The sequence below is a fragment of the Bipolaris maydis genome (assembly GCF_028858645.1).
Source record: "Bipolaris maydis strain C4 unplaced genomic scaffold PSV08scaffold_7, whole genome shotgun sequence".
Lineage (NCBI taxonomy): Eukaryota > Fungi > Ascomycota > Dothideomycetes > Pleosporales > Pleosporaceae > Bipolaris > Bipolaris maydis.
This window is the reverse complement of record NW_027093863.1, coordinates 1,754,228-1,772,843: the sequence shown is the minus strand read 5'-3', so window position 1 is coordinate 1,772,843 and position 18,616 is coordinate 1,754,228.

Here is an 18,616-nt window from a genome sequence, read left to right as displayed (position 1 = left end):
TCGTTTGGTGTGGCCATCAGCTGGCTCGTGAGCTGATTGATCATCGCTTGCATCTCGGCCATCTGCCGTGCATGGATCTCGGCCTGTCGCCTAAGACTATGAACCATTTGCCTAGGGTTATCCATTGTCTCCTCCTCATCGTCGCTGGGAGTCAACATCTCGTCGTCGATTGCTGGGTTAGGCATCGGTCCGGGACCTTGAACTGGTCCACCGGCACTAGCCTGTGACTGAGAGTGGTTGTGAGACATCGTAAGTCTTAATCGGGCGTCCTAATGTTAATCTTCCTAAGTCCACTGAATCCGTGGGTGGTCAAAGTGTTACACGGGGTTTGGTGCTGATACTTCTCTAAGCTCGATCCGGGTTAGGGCGAGTGAGATGGTGTGAAGAGCGCCGTGAGGTATTTGTCTGGCGATACAGTGGAGTGGGCGTGCTTGGATAGAAAGTAACAATAGGTTGACAATTCCTAATCTATATCGAATAGACTAACAAGTATCAATCTTGTGAAGTTGAGTAACTAGTAAGAAAGTACAATTTGAGTTGACCACAACGAGAGTAAATAATGAAATCCATCCATCCTTATATCCTCGTTGCTTCCAGTCCTGCCATCAGAACATTGACCTGCCATCACTGATGGTCGTCTCCACTTCTGATGGCTGCCATCACATACGGGTCCTGCCATCACTGATGGCACCGTCTTGGCGTGATGGCACATCACGTGACCTAGCCCCGCGATGTCCATCCTTCCCGTCAGGATCCCAAGTGGTTTCCCAACTAACCATCGTCATACCCGGGGAGTGAATCCTTCTGCTTGTTGCTTGTAACACTATAGAGTATAGCTTTTTATCTTAGAAACTATCTTTTAAGTACGCTCTCTTCTTAGCGTTATTATACTATTTAGTAATATTACTCTTATTTACTATTAAACTCTACTAATATATAGGCTAGCTTATAGTTATATTTATTTTATAGTACTTAAATTAAAATACCTTAAACTTTTAGTTAATTTATAAGTTATATTTCCTAAGCTATAAGAGTTCTAAAATAATATTATAAGTAGCTAGTCTAATAATATCTAGATTAATCTCCTCTATATACTTCTAAATACTAAGTATTACTTTTTTAACCTTATATATAATCTTATTTTTATTTAGTATTAGCTTACTATTAGCTATATATAGTAGATAAGGCTATTATTTCTATTATACCTTAAGTCTAGCTTAGGCTACTATATACGCTAAAATTTAGTTTACTTATAATTTTAAATTTACTAGTACCTATATTTATATTCTATTAAGCTTTATCTTAAGCTTTATTAATTCTTGAGGTTCTAATACGTTAATTTCTCTAAAGAGGCCTTATTACCCTATTATTAGCCTAAAAAAGACTCTTCTTATTAATATCTATAGTAGTCTTTTACTACTATATACTTCTTATATTTGCTACTAAAGTATATATACTATTTGTCTTTTCTATATTTTATTAAGAGACTATCTAAATACTATACTTTATATATTATTTATATTTAAATAATATTTTAGTAGTTTATTCTACTAAGAAAGTATATTTTCTTACGCTTATTCTATAAATATAATAGGTAGCTATTATTCTTATATTTATACTATAACTATTTATACTTAGGTATATCTTTAGTCTACTATAGACTCTATCTAGCTCCTCTCTTATCTAAGTAGTAAGTTAGGTAGTAATTATATATATACGCGGTCTATAATATACTTATATAGTTTCTATTTTTTATATTATACTAGTACTATATAAGTTTATAGAAGTTATTTTATTCTTATATCTTTTATACTTATATTACCTCTTAGAGTATAAATCTCTATTCTAACCTTATAATATTAGCTATAATATATATATACATTAGTAGTTATTAAATTATCTTAATCTAATAGAAGTTAATATCTAATTATAAGTACTATAGCGTATTATATTTATTAAGTAGTATCTTATTATTATTATAGGCCTTATTAGGTTATCTAAGTAGCGTAGATAGTATATTAATCTATTTATCTACTTCTACTTAGTTATCTCTTAGATAGGTCTTAGGTAAGTTTAGTATTATACTATTTTATCTCTTTTTATAAGGCGTTAATAGTCTATTCTCTTCTTAGAATTATACTATCTTCTTATATTTAGACGTAAGGGGTTATTCTTTTTAATTTAGTATCTTATATTTCTTATTACTAGCTAGTTTAGCTTTAGATATATTCTTAAATATAGTTAGAGTTAAGTTATCTAATTTGCTAATAACTTCTATATTATCTAGATAGTATATAATTTCTAGTTAAGTAATAATATTCTATAATTTATTATTATCTAGCTCTAATTTATAGTATAGAATATTAAAGTATTATTTAACCTTATTCTTACTTAGGTAGTTACGTATTATATAGCCTTCCTTACTATATACGTAGTAGTTAATCTTTTTTTTATTATTCTTATTCTTCTTATAGTAAGGCTTACTAGGTCCCTTTCTTTAATTTATATTATTAAAGTATATAAGTTTATATCTATTAATTACGTATATACTAAGTATTCTAGGCTAATAGCTTCTCTATCGTCCCTAATTAAGCTATAAAAGTTAGTAATACTATTATTAGGGCTAATTATTCTTGTTATTATAGTTACGCGTTCCCTAGTTAAATAGTTATTCTTCTAATATAAGCTTATCTAGCTTATTATTAAGTTAAATAGCTTCTACTATAAGTTTATTAAAGTTAGTAATATTAGCTCTACTTCTTATAAGTTCTCTACACACTATTAACTTAAGGCCTTATTAGTATATATATATAATAGCGTTATTATTTTATTTAATATTTATTATATACTACTAAAATTAAGTTATATAATTAGTAGTACACTTAGTTTAGTATAAGGTCTAAATCTTTTATTCTATAATTAGAGATTTCTTAAAAGGTAAAAAGTTTTATTATATCTTAGTTTTAAAGGCATCCTAGTCTTTAACTAGATTAGTATTCTTATTATTATTAATAGAGTTGTCTATATATTATCTAATAATAGAGTTAAACTATTTCTCTATATTACCTCTATAGTAACTAGTAGCTAAAATAACTTTATCTTTTTTATTAATCTTATCTCTAGCTAAGTAGAAGTAATAGTTAATTTAAAGGAGCTAGGCTTTAAGTTTATTATAGTTACTATAGTAAAGGTTAAGTTTATAAGTGTTAGCTATAGTTCCTCTAGTCTAAGAAGTAGCTAAGGTATCTATTATAATATTACTTATTATAAGAGTATTTAAAGTATTAAGAGTATAGCTTAAGTAGAAGTAATATAAGACTTCTAGTATTAAGCTTCTTATTAGTTAGTTTTTATAGATAGAGTAGTAGAGTATAATATTAGACGTAATATATTAGTAGAATAACTCTTTATATTATACTTATACTTAAAACTTAAGTTAAATATATTAAGCTATAAGAGCTTAATACCTAATACTATATACTTATATAGTCCTAGTATTCTAGTAGTTCTAGTAATAGTAAAGAGTTAGAGGACTATAGAGATTAGTAGAATTAGTTATATAGTCTTAGTAAGTTCTAGTATATAAAGCACGCTAAGCCTAAGTAGAATCTATAAGACTTATTATATAATTCCTTTTTATATAGTATTTCTATTCTCTTATAGTTTACTTATTAAATAAATATAATAGTAAGATACTCTTTATATTCTAAGGCTAGTCGTAACACTATACTATATAATAACTTAATAAGTATATTTATAGCTAGCTTAGATAGATAAGTAGTTAGGCTATTTATATAATAATATTAGTATAGTCTTAAGTTCTCCTTAAATTTTTTAGGCTAGATAAAAGAAGCTAGCTAAGTTATAATATTATTAGTAATATTAAAAAATTCTTTAACTTTTAACTTAATCTACTATAGCTAGAAGATTAGAGGGTACTAGTTTTATACCTCTCTAAGCTACTTATAAGATAAGCTAAAGAAGTATATTTTAAACTTTATATTCCTATTATAAATAAAGCTTATCTATCCTAGCCTTAGAAGCCTATTTTAGTTTAAATAATTCTTACTAATATACCTAAACTAGCTATATATATTATATATATTATAGAACCTTTAGTTACCTTCTTATCTTAAGCCTTAAGTAGAGTTTATATTAACTAGAGTACCTAATATAAATAATTTATTATTCCTTTCTATACTTATTTTATATATAGTTACTTAGAATATAAAATAAGTATAGTTACTAGATTAGCTTAGTATCTCGCTAATGGTAGTATATTTTTAGAGTATATTAACAGCTCTTATTCTAATTTTTAGCTTTCTAACTACTTTAATAAAGTTATTAACCTCTAAGTCTATATCTAAGAGTCTTTCTAGCCTAGACCTAGTATCCTCTAAACCTCTACCTCTTATTACTAAATATACGTTCTCTAGCGTAAACGTTACTTTATAATTAGACTTAACAATCTACTATATCTATATAATATTACTATACTTCTACTAATTAAGCTTTTATAGCTTCTCTCTCTTCTTTTAAAGAATTTTAAAATATTAATATATAGTATTAGTATTATATAGGTTCTAATTCTTATTCTTAGACCTTATAAGTATATAGAATAAAACTATCTTATAGTTAAATACTAGAAGTCTAGTAAAGAATAGATAGCTAATCTTATCTTTTATAATTTCTTTATTTTAAATATACTTATCTATAAATATTATAAACTATATATAGTAATTTTATAATCTTAGCTAATATTAGACGCTCTCTTAGATAAAAGTCTAAAGAAATAAACGTTTTTCTATTAAAATACTAGTATCTTAGTTACGCTAGTACTCCCTTATTAATTTTTAAAGTAGCGCCTAGTTCTTATTATAATAGCTCTTAAGACGCTTAATAGTAAGTAGAAGATATTAGTTATTAGTATCTATATAGTCTAAAAGGATAGAGACTCTTATCTTATCTAAAAGTCTTATATTTATAGCTTAATAATTAAATTTATATAGAAATTTAGTAATATCTTTACTAATAAATAGCACTATATTATACTTAGGTCGCACTATATTAATTATACTAAATAATATTATTAGAGAAGAATATAGTAGCTCTCTAAAACTATTATCTATAAGAAAGAAAGTTAGTATAGTAGAAGAGCTTATCTTATAACCTTTTAGTTTTTATTATTCTTAGTTAGGAGCTTAGTTATTAGTTATTACTTAGTAGAGCTCTTTTTTTTTTTTTTACCTTCTCTTTAATAACTAGCGTTCTCTTCTTATAGACCTTAATAATAGTCTATAGTTTTCTAAGCTTCTTTACTTAAAAAAGCTATTCCTCTAAATAAGCTAGGCTCTTAGGATATACCTAAACTCTATTTCTAAGCTTCTTTACTTAAGGAGGCTATTTCTTTAGATAAGTTAGGCCCTTAGTATATACCTAAACTCTATTTCTAAGCTTCTTTACTTAAGAAAGCTATTCTCTTAAATAAGTTAAGCTCTTAGTATATATTAGAGATATAAGCTTACTAGCTAATCTCTAATAGAACAAGTACTTAATCATTAACTAAAACTCGTTAATCAATCTATTACTAGAAGCTATTATACTATTATCTAGTAATATCTATCTATTACGCTATAGATTACGTAAGCTACTACTAAAAAGACTCTTCTAGAATCTAAGACAACAAATATATAAGTAGTAGAAGAGCTAGTAAATAAAAGTAGAGAAGAGTAGAGCGAATCCTATAGACTACCTTAGGAAAGTAATTTAACTATTCTCTCTCTCCTAGTAATATCTCTTTATCTCTTATTTATTACTCTTTAGCTAGAACCTTTAATAAGCTACCTTTAAGTCTATTACTAGATAAGTAGAAGGCAGAGACCTCTACCTCTAAGCTACTAGTAGAATAAGCAGTAACTTCTACTACCTAAGTAGTAATATTCTAATAAGTTATAAGCCTAGATTACACAATCTATTAAAGCTTCTAGCACTATACGTTTATTATAATCTATTACAATTAGCGCTATCTATATAAGAACTATATCTATCTAGGTTAGATTCTTAGTAAAAGCTAGAGTAATAAGAGTTAAGAGGACAACCACGGCGAAGAGCTAAGAAACTCTATCATCTAAAGTTAGATCAACTAACTAGAACTATTAATTAATTAATTAGTTTTTTTAATCTATTAAGCTAACGATCTATAGCTAGAGTTCTTTATAGTAAGAATAGTAACTATAATAGTATTAGTATAAGCTTAATCTAACTAATTAATCTATTAGTCTATTAAAATAGCTAATAGTATTTTTAAAGTACTAAAGCTTAAAAGAAGCTTAAATTACAATATATAAGCTATAAGAATTTAATTAATTCTAGTTTAATAAAATTATAGTAATATAGCTATAATAGCTAACCTTATACTAGAAGAACGTTTAGAATCGTTTACAAATAATAAGATAAAGGTATTATCTACTATAAGACTTAGTCTTAAAGATAGACCTCTCCTATAAATAAAAGAAATTAATACTCTAGTAGAGCTATAAAATAACCTTAAAGCTCTATATATATAAGAAGGTTTTAGCTTAGACTTTCTTATCTATAAAGAACTTATTAATACTACTATTTTAAGCTACTAAAATAATATTAAAAACTATCTTTAAAAGCTATTAAGGCTTACTTTTAGCCTTAAAGCTTAAAGTATTAAACTACTAAGCAGGTTTATTACTACGCTAATACTTAATAACTTAAGTTTAGAATTTAACTATCTAGTTACTATAATCACTTAAGACTTTAGATTAAATAAAGAAATTAATCTTAAAATAATAAGTAGTTAGATTATTAACGAAGCTTAACAGCTTAAATTAATTAAAAACAGCTCTAATAGCTTAATCTAAAGGAGCGATACTAAACCTTACTAAAGGTATTAAATCTATTAACTAGCTTATTAATCCAATTATTAATTAGATCATCGATTTAATTATTAATCTAATTATCAATTAGATCTAACCTATTAATCTAATTAATACTATCGATCTAATTAATCCTATTAAAACTAGCAGCTAAAGAATATTAAAATAACCTTACTTACCTAACAATATAAAAGCTTAAAAAACTGCAGCTTCTATAGAAGAAATAGGTATATAATTAATTAATATTAGTAGAAAGAGCTAAGTAAACGCTCTAACTAAGGCTCTAATAGATCTAAAATAGCTCTATTAATAATAGTATTAGTTAACTAAACTATCGCTAATATTAATATAACTTAATTAGTTAAAATAAATAAATCTCTTAAATAGATACTAGATAATAGAGCTAGTGCGCATATTTATTCTAACTAAACGCTATTTAGAAATATTAGTAGTATTTCTAACACCTATATTAAATAAAGTAATATAGGAACACTACTACTAGTAATTAGTAAAGAAGAAGTACTAATTACTTTTACTAGTACTAATTAATTAGTTATACTAAAAGAAGTACTCCTTATACTACAATTTTGCGTTAACCTACTTAGTCTCTATTAAGTAGTTAAAAAAGGAGCTAAATTTAAATTTATAAGGGACTATAGTCTAATTACCTAATTTAGCTAAATACTAGCTAAGACCTACTATAATTAAAAAGTCGTAATCTTTTATACGACTAGTAATATCTATTAAAATAATTAGATCTATATATAAGCTAATTATAGAGCACTACTAATAGAATAGCCTATACTATTTAAACTAACATTAGATAATACTAATCTATCTAATTAGCTAAAGCTATTAGAATAGCCTAATTAGTTAAAATCAATACTAACTAATTAAAACGATTAAATTAATTAAATTAATTAAATTAATTAAATTAATTAAATAGAAGAAAATAATTAAATTAATCTATTATATTAACATTTCAGCTATATTAGTAAAATAAGCTTAAATAAGCTTTATAATAACACTAATAGTATAAAAATAAATATTAAAATAAGTAACTTATTTAGTAACTGCGAGATCTACTTAAAAAGTAAATTTACTAGCAAAATAAGTAGAAATCTACCTATAATACAAGTTAATAAGTTTAGCGATCTAATATACTACAATCTAAGAAGACCTATTAAGCTAAGAATAAATAAGAGCTATAAGTACTATATTACCTTCCTAGACTACTATATAAAATATCTAGAAGTAGACCTTCTTATATTAAGATTAGAGCTTATAACGCTAGTTAAAGCTTTTATTAAAAGAGCTAAAGTTTAGGATTTAAAGCTAATTAAGCTTATTTAATTAGATAATAAGCTAAATACTAAAGAATTATAAAAGCTATTAAATTAAAGAGAGTTTAAGTTACGTTTTACTTCTATCTTTAATCCTAAAGCTAAAGGTAGCGCAGAACAAATTAATTAAACTCTATTTAATAAGATTAGAGCTCTATTATTTAAAGTAAAAATACTAAACAAACTTTAGGTAGAAGCCTTACTTATAGTAGTATATCTATATAATAGAACACTATATAGTTCTATTAATTTTTAAACGCCTTTTAAAGTAAAATATAAAATAAAACTAAATATTAGTAATATTAAAATTTAGAGATCACTAGCCTATTAAAAAGAACTAAAGGAATTTGTAGATAAGCTCGATTCTTAAGTCTAACTATACTACCTTACTAGCTATTTAAGTAACAATCTATATTAACTAATTAATCTAAAGTTAAATAAGATTATAACTACAAGGGATGTTTAAATACTTAAAGGAGTATTTAATAATCAAGCTTATAATCTTAAATTATAACTAGTAATTAATTAATAGAATAATTAATCTAATAATTAATCTAATAATTAATCTAATAATTAATCTAATAATTAATCTAACGATTAATCTAACGATCAACTAAATACTAATCTAAATATTAACTAAAACCTTTATCTAATAGTAGATTAGATAAAACTAATAAATTAAAATAATTAGAAATCTACTAATTAAATAAAAATAGTTAGATAAAATCTAATTATACTTATTAAGAATAGAGCTAGAACGATAGAATTAGCCCTATCTACTAAAGTTATAATAGAGGATATTATTCTTAAAGAAATCCTATTTACCTCTAAGAATATTACTAATCTAAAAAACTACTCCTAAGTTCTTAAGTATACTAATAAGGATTAATATCTATTAGTAATACAAAAAGAGCTAGATTAACTGCAAAAGAATAATACTTAGACGCTTATACTAAGGCCTTCTAACTAACTAGTACTTAAAGGACGCTAGGTACTTAATAGAAAATACTAATAAAACAACAACTTTATATTTAAAGCCTATTAGGTAGCTAAAGGTTTTTAATAAGAGTTTAGTATTAACTATTAAGAAACGTTTACTAATACTATAAGGCCTAATATTATCTATCTATTACTTATAATTATAACAGCCTAAGGCTAGGCTATATAGAGCTAGAATATAAAACAAGCTTTTCTAAATACACTAATTAATACTATAATCTATATTAAATAACTAGAGGGATTTTTAAATTTAAATTATCTTAACTACGTTTATTTACTTAATAAGGCTCTATATAGGCTTAAATAAGCTAGTTAACAATAGCAGAAACTACTATTAAGCTTACTCTATTAACTAGGTTTTTAATCCTTACCTATTAATACAGCTACCTATATCTATTAAAAATAGAAAATAATAATCGCAACCTATATAGACGACTTACTTATTTTTAGACTAGATAAACAAAGAATTTAATAGCTATTCTATAAGCTATCTAATATATTAGAGCTTAAAATTAAAAACCTTGGTAATATAACTAAATTCCTAGGTATCTAAATTAATCAATCTAATTAATTAATATATATTAGCTAAGAAAACTATCTTTAACAGCTACTTACTTATTTTAATAAGTAGAACGTTAAGCTAAGAAAAATACCTTTCCTATAAGGTACTAAGCTTATAAAAAACAACTAAACAGCAACGCTAAAAGATATTAATCTATTTTAATAGCAAATTAGCGCACTAATCTATCTATTTATCTTTACTCAGCTAGATATTACCTACGTAGTTAATCTTCTATCGCGATTTATAGCTAATCTAAGCCCTAAATATTTTAGCAACCTTAATTACCTATAAAGATATCTATTATAATTAAGCTAAATTAGACTATTATATTAACTTAGCTCTAATATTTAAGAAGGCTCTATTAAAACTAATTAATCTATATTAATAGGATTAGATTAGATTAAGCTGATTAGATCTACTAATATAGATTAGGGGGGCGATTTTAATACCCGCAGATCCACTATAAGATATATCTTTTTACTCTAGTTAAATAAGAGTTATTACGTAATTTTATAGCTATTAAAGCTCTAACTAACTATCGCGTTATTAAGCGCAGAAGCTAAATTTATAGCCTACTATAAAGCTATAAAATAGAGTATCTATCTAAACTAGATTATTAAAAGTATTAAACTACTATTTAATATATTATTAGATAGAACTATTACTATTTACTTTAATAGCTAAAGCGTAATTCAACTATCTAAAAATCCTATCCACTACGCGAGAACAAAATATATTAATATTTAATACTACTTTATTCGCGAAAAGGTAGAGAATAAATAGATCTAAATATAATACTAAAGTACTAACTAGCTACTAGCTAATTATCTTACTAAAGCTATAAACGCTAATAAGATTTAAGATTTTTAATCGCAATTAAATCTAGTTAATCTATTAGATTAATTAAATCTATTAGCCTAAGCTTATTAAAATAAACAAGCTAATTAAAACTAGCAGATCTATTAGATCTTAGCTACTTAGCTTAAGGGGGTATATTAGAGATATAAGCTCACTAGCTAATCTCTAATAGAATAAGTACTTAATCTTTAACTAAAACTTATTAATTAATCTATTACTAGAAGCTATTATACTATTATCTAGTAATATCTATCTATTACGCTATAGATTACGTAAGCTACTACTAAGAAGACTCTTTTAGAATCTAAGACAATAAATATATAAGTAGTAGAAGAGCTAGTAGATAGAAGTAGAAAAGAGTAGAGCAAATCCTATAGACTACCTTAAGAAGGTAATTTAACTATTCTCTCTTCCCTAGTAATATCTCTTTATCTCTTATTTATTACTCTTTAGCTAGAACCTTTAATAAGCTACCTCTAAGTCTATTACTAGATAAGTAGAAGGTAGAGACCTCTACCTCTAAGCTACTAGTAGAATAAGTAGTAACTTCCGCTACCTAAGTAGTAATATTCTAATAGTATATACCTAAACTTTATTTCTAAATAAAACTTTTCCTACTAGATAGTAGGACTACTTAGCTTAATATTTCTTATTAGTAGTAGTTTTCTATATAGATTAGCGCTATATTAGCTAGAGACTATATAAGGACTAGGCTAGTTTAGGTATTTATTAGAATTATTAAGGTCTTAGGCTACTCTCTTCGTATAAGTACTATATAAATATAGTAGTAGTATATTTTTATAATATAGTAACGCTAGTATTTAAATCTACTAAGTAGAAGCTTATAGCCTCTTAGGCTTTACTATTTAAATAGGTATAGAGTATACTATAGCTATAAGTTCTACTATAGTAGATAGTTTAGTCGCGACCCTCCTTAAAGAGGGCTAGTTTAGTATAGGAATAGTAGGTAAGAGGTAGTAAAACTTAAATTCTACTTAAGTATATTAAAGTATATCCCTATTCTAAAGTTCTTATACTATAATTTATAGTCTATTGTCCTTAGTAAGTAGAGACTATTTGTATAACAGCCACTAGTGACTGTATATACTAGCATATTATTAAGTTACTAATAATCAATATATAGTTAATTTATACTATTCTTCTTTAGTATAAATATAATTAAATATCTTACTAGTAACTTTAATAGTTATATATATTCTTTAGCTAGACTCTTATTAATATACTCTCTTAGTACCTTAAGCTCTCTTTCTAATAGTTAATATATAGGCCTAAAAGTTAGTATCTTTCCTTCTTATAAGACTATCTTATAGTTTTAAGGTTTATACTCTAATAATACTATATTATTTATTACTTTCTAAAATAAATATTTATATTTCTTATACTATTTAGAGAACTCTAGAGTTATACTATTCTCTCTTTCTCTTACTTTATAATTTATTAGCCTAGTTTTAGTATTTATAAAGTATAGCTTCCTATTTTAAAAACTACCTTTTAAGTACGCTCTTCTCTTAGCGTTATTATACTACTTAGTAATATTACTCTTATCTACTATTAAACTCTACTAATATATAGGCTAGCTTATAGTTATATCTATTCTATAGTACTTAAATTAAAATTTCTTTAACTTTTAGTTAATTTATAAGTTATATTTTCTAAGCTATAAAAGTTCTAAAAAAATATTATAAGTAGCTAGTTTAATAAAGTCTAGATTAATCTTCTCTATATACTCCTAGATACTAAGTATTACTTTTCTAACGTTATATATAATCTTATTTTTATTAAGTATTAGCTTACTATTAGCTATATATAGTAGGTAAGACTATTGTTTCTATTATATCTTAAGTCTAGCTTAGGCTACTATATACGCTAAAATATAGTTTACTTATAATTTTAAATCTACTAGTACCTATATTTATATTCTATTAAGCTTTATTTTAAGCTTTATTAATTCTAGAGGTTCTAGTACGTTAATTTTCTTAAAGAAGCCTTATTACTCTATTATTTATCTAAAAAAGACTCTTCTTATTAATATTTATAGTAGTCTTTTACTACTATATACTTCTTATATTCGCTACTAAAGTATATATACTATTAGTCTTCTCTATATTCTATTAAAGAGCTATCTAAGTACTATACTTTATATACTATCTATATTTTATAATATTCTAAAGGTCTTCTTATCTTAAAAAGTATATTCTTTCTTACTTATTTTATAAGTATTTTAAGTAGCTATTATTCTTATATTTATACTATAGCTATTTATACTTAGATATACTTTTAATATACTATAAGCTCTATCTAGCTTCTCTTTTATCTAAGTAGTAGGTTAGATAGTAGTTATATATATATATAGTCTATAATATATTTATATAGTTTCTATTTCTTATATTATACTAGTACTATATAAATTTATAAGAGTAGTTCTATTCTTATATCTTTTATACCTCTATTACCTCTTAGAGTATAAGTCTCTATTCTAGCCTTTTAATATTAGCTATAATATATATATATATTAGTAATTATTAAGTTATTATAATCTTATAGAAATTAATATCTAATTATAAATACTATAGTATATTATATTTATTAAATAGTATCTTATTATTATTATAGGCCTTATTAAGTTATTTAAGTAGCGTAGATAGTACATTAATCTATTTATTTACTTCTACTAGGTTATCTCTTAGATAGGTCTTAAGTAAGTTTAGTATTACACTATCTTATCTCTTTATATAAAGTATTAATAGTCTATTCTTTTCTTAGAATTATACTATTTTCTTATATTTAGATATAGGAGGTTATTCTTTCTTATCTAATATCTTATATTCTTTATTACTAACTAGTTTAGCTTTAGATATATTCTTAGACGTAGTTAAAGTTAGGTTATTTAATTTACTAATAACTTCTATATTATCTAAGTAATATTTAATCTCTAGTTAAGTAATAATATTCTATAATTTATTATTATCTAGTTCTAACTTATAGTATAGAATGATAAGCTATTATTTAACCTTATTTTTACTTATATAGTTATATACTATATAGCCTTTCTTACTATATATATAGTAGTTAATTTTCTTCTTATTATTTTTATCCTTTTTATAGTAAGGCTTACTAGGTCCCTTTCCTTAGTTAATATTATTAAAGTATATAGGTTTATATCTATTAGTTACGTATATACTAGATATTTTAAGCTAATAACTTCTTTATTATCTCTAGTTAGGCTATAAATATTAGTAGTATTATTATTAAGGCTAATTATTCTTATTATTATAGTTACGTATTCTCTAGTTAAATAGTTATTCTTTTAATATAAGCTTATATAGCTCATTATTAAGTTAGATAGCTTTTACTATAAGTTTATTAAAAGTAGTAACATTAGCTTTACTTCTTATAAGTTCTCTACACACTATTAGCTTAAGCTATTATTAATATATATATATAAGAGTATTATTATCCTATTTAATATTTATTATATACTACTAAAATTAAGTTATATAATTAGTAATAGACCTAGTTTAGTATAGAGTCTAAATCTTTTATTCTATAATTAGAGATTTCTTAAAAAGTAAAAAGTTTTATTATATCTTAGTTTTAAAAGTATTCTAGTCTTTAACTAAGTTAGTATTCTTATTATTATTAAGAGAGTCGTCTATATATCGTCTAATAATAAAGTTAAACTATTTCTCTACGTTACCTTAGTAGTAACTAGTAGCTAAGACAACTTTATTTTTTTTATTAATCTTATTACTAGCTAAGTAAAAGTAATAGTTAACTTAAAGAAGCTAGGCTTTAAGTTTATTATAATTACTATAGTAAGAGTTAAGCTTATAGGCGTTAGCTATAGTTTCTTTAGTCTAAGAAGCGGCTAGAGTATCTATTATAATATTACTTATTATAAATATAAGAGGCTATACTTTAGAGGAGTAAACGCTTAGTATATAAGAGGTTATATTTAATAAAGAGCTATCTATATCTACTTATATAATATTTATCTACTTATATAATATTTATCTACTTATTAGAGAAAGGTTATACTAAAGAGTTTAAGCGCGCTATCTAAGCGCTACTTAGGTAGTAAGTAAAATCTAGGTATTTAAAGTAATATCTAGATTCTTCGCTTATTATCTAAACGTAGTTTAGATAACGCGCGCGTAACTTTAACTAAGATTCTATTAAAAAGCTATTTAAGAGGCGTTTAGCTTATTATAATATCTCTCTTCTTAAGCTAATACTACGCTCTCTCTTTAAAAGCTCTTTAGGAGGCGGCTCTTATTATCCTAAAAGCTACTTATAAAGACCTCCTAGTAATCTACTACTTTTATATTCTCTAGTAGTTCTACTAGTTTAAGTATTATATAGTAAAATCCTTTCTACTTTACTTTATAAAGTAGTTAGTACTCTCTTTCTTAGTAGTATATCTCTTTTACTACTATATTCTCTACTAACTACTTATTCTCTCTATCTACCTATAGTAGCTAGAGCTAATTATTTATTTAAATCTAGTTTAGGAGCGGGTCTTTACTTATAAGTTTTAATTAATTAATATAAAAGATAGAGTATAGGCCTAGAAGTATATCTAGTTTAACTAAGTAGCTATTAATTACTTTTACTATAGTATACTTAGTATTTTTCTAGTTAAGCTTCTTTAAGCTGCGCTTAGTACTATACTACTAATTAAGCTTTAGCTAAACTTTATTATTTACTTAGTAGCTTAGTGCTTCTCTCTAAGTCTTATTTACTTATCTCTCTTATTCTTATTAAGTAACTACTATACTTATCTAAGCTAGCTCTATAACTTATTATAGCTTAGTTATAATCTTAGCTACTTTCTACTTATTTAAAGAGTATTTAGTTTACTTCTACTATTATCTCTTACTATCTAGCTTAAGCTATAGTAGTTCTATATTATACTTATATTAAAGAAAGAATAGTAAGACTTCTATTAATATTATGTTTCTACTATTAATTATAATTTAAGCTATTAAGTAGAGCTATACTTAGTTATTCTAAGTCTAATTTATTAAGAATTATATATAAGTCTCTTAAATACTATTTATTCTCTTAGTTACTCTATTAGTCTATAAGTAATAGGCTATAAATAGCTTCTAATTAACTTTTAAAATCTTATATAGCCTAGTCTAAAGAGTACTTATAAATTAGCTATCTCTATCTAAAGTAATAGCTTCTAGTAACTAGTAGTAAGTAACTATACGTTTAATAAACTTTTAGGTAATAATCTCTATCTTAGTATTTAATATTAGTATAAAAACTACTTCTTTACTTAGCTAATTAGTTACTACTATAAGGCTTATTATACTATTACTCTCTAGTAGTTTTTTAATAAAATCTATAAAGAGCTCCTTCTAAATCTAAGTAAATATTAGTAGTAGTTTAAAAAGGCCTTATATACTTTCTCTCTAGAGCTTACTTTAACTATAAGTATTATAGTTTTTAATATACCTTTAGATTAAGTTAGTTATCTTTAGCTAAAAGTAATCTTATATAAGTATCTTATATATAAGCTTATACTCTAGGTAGCCTATTATAAGTAAGTTATAGGTACTATTAATAATTAAAGTTTATAGCTAATTATTCTTTAGTACTTACTTACGTCTTTAATAGTATAGAACTCTCTTATCTACTAAATAGTCTTTAGTTAAATACTTTAAGCCTAGCTTTATAAGAAATTATTATTTATAATTCTTTATTATTTCTTATACTTTTTAGTAAACTTAATCCTTCTTTAATATCTTAATTTATAGGTTCTTTAGCTAGTTCTATTAAGTTTTCTCCTCTTTTTAATTTCTAGTAAAGAAGTATCTTTAGAGAGTAACTAAGTAGTCTTTAGTTATATCTTCTTCTTAAAGTATAGCTAAGTAGTCTTTAGTTATACTTACTTTACTTTCTTCTTATACTCTAGTAGTAAGATCCTCTTCTATTTCTTAAATTAGCCTTATAGCTAAGACTAAGACTATTTAGTTTAAGTTCTCTTTAGTAAGCTTCTTATAGTAAAAGTTTATTAGCTTAAATATTTATATAAGTTACTTCTATAAGCGCTTATCTTCTACCTCTCTTAGTAAGTTCTATTCTCTTCTTAAAAGCGTATTAGCTCTTATATTCTTCTTACTTAGCCTATATAATACTTTAAAGTTATACCTCTCTAGAAGAAGTAACTATTTTATCTAATACTTATTTAGCTTACGTAGCTTTATAAAGTACTTTAAGTCTTATAATTTAGAATTACTTTAAACTTCTTAACTAAATATAATTTAAAATTTTATTTCTCTAAGTATCTTACTACTATAAGTAGCTCTTTATTATTGATCTTATAGTTATACTTATATATATTATTCTTTTATAAGAAATATATATAAAGTTATAAAATCTCTTTATTATTATACTATAATAGTACTCTACTTACTATATAGTTACTTAAATTATATTTAAGTACTATTTTATAGTCTAAGTTAAAAGCTACTAATAAAGGTTTTATAATAAAGATCTTCTTTAATTTATTAAAAGCTAACTATTCTTTAAGTCTCTACTAGAAGAGAATATTACTTATTAGCTTAATTAATAGTACTAATAGCTATAAGAAGTTCTTAATAAACCTTTAGTAGAAGTTTATAAACTTTAGAAATAATTTTACTTTCTAAACTATCTTTAGTACTTTCTATTTATAGATTATAGCTACCTTAGCTAAGTCTATACTAATTCTTTTACTTACTTTAATAATAAATCTTAGATACTTAGTTCATATAACCTTAAATTTATATTTTTTAATATTAATTTATAGCTTTATAGCTTATAGCTTCTTAAGTACCTTTTAGATATACTTATAGTATTAGCGTAAATTACTATTAGTATAGATAAGTATATTATCTAAGTAGGCTAAGTAGAATTTATCTAAGTACTCTTATAATGTCTAGTTAATATACTATTAAAATATACTTAGTAAGTTTACTATACTAAAAAGAGTTATAAGCTACTTAAATAGTTTAAACCTTATTTAAAATACTATTTTCTATTTATTACTAGCTACTACGTAGATTTTATAAAAGGCTATAATAATATTTAATTTTATAAACTACTTTACTTTACTAATATTATTAAGCGTTTCTTAAATTAGTAAGAGAGAGTATTAGTCTTTCTTTATAATCACGTTTAAGGTATAATAATTAATATATAATTAGAGCTCTTCTCTTAGCTTCTTAGTAAATAGTACTAATATAGCTACTAATAAGCTACTTATATAGATAAACTCTTTCTTAAAAAGTAATATAAGCTTCTTTTAGAGAACTAAGAGTTTACTATATAATATACTATAAAGAAGTCTCTATAGTAGCTAAGCGTCCTTTAGCTCTAATTTAATTTTATAATTAACTTTTAGTCTATAATAAAGTAGTAGCTTCTTTATCTCTTTTAAGTTAAATAGCGCGTAGAACTCTTAATACTACTTTAGTAGTAATATATATATATTTATAGACTTCTTCTTCTATAAGGCCTTATTAATATCTACTATTAATATAGTAAAAATTTAAATACTATTTAAAGCGCTCTTATATTTATAAAGAAGTATTATAAACGCTATAGCGTTTACTTATTTAACTCTACCTTATAGAGTCTCTTTTATTAATTATGCTTAAATACTCTTTAAGTAAATAAAAATACTCTTTTTTATAGGGGCTATTATTATATTATAGTAATCTATCTACTCTCTCTCTAAGTATACTTCTTTACTAAGAGGTAGATTTATTATCTATATATAAGTAGTCTCTTTATACTTATATAGTTTAAATAAAAATTAAGTAACTTTATTAATTTCTAATAGCTTAGTATTTACCCCTTTAATCTTCTAAATAAGTATCTAAAAGTGCTCTAAATAATAGTAGTAAGTAAAGCTTATATTAATTAAGGTATAGTAT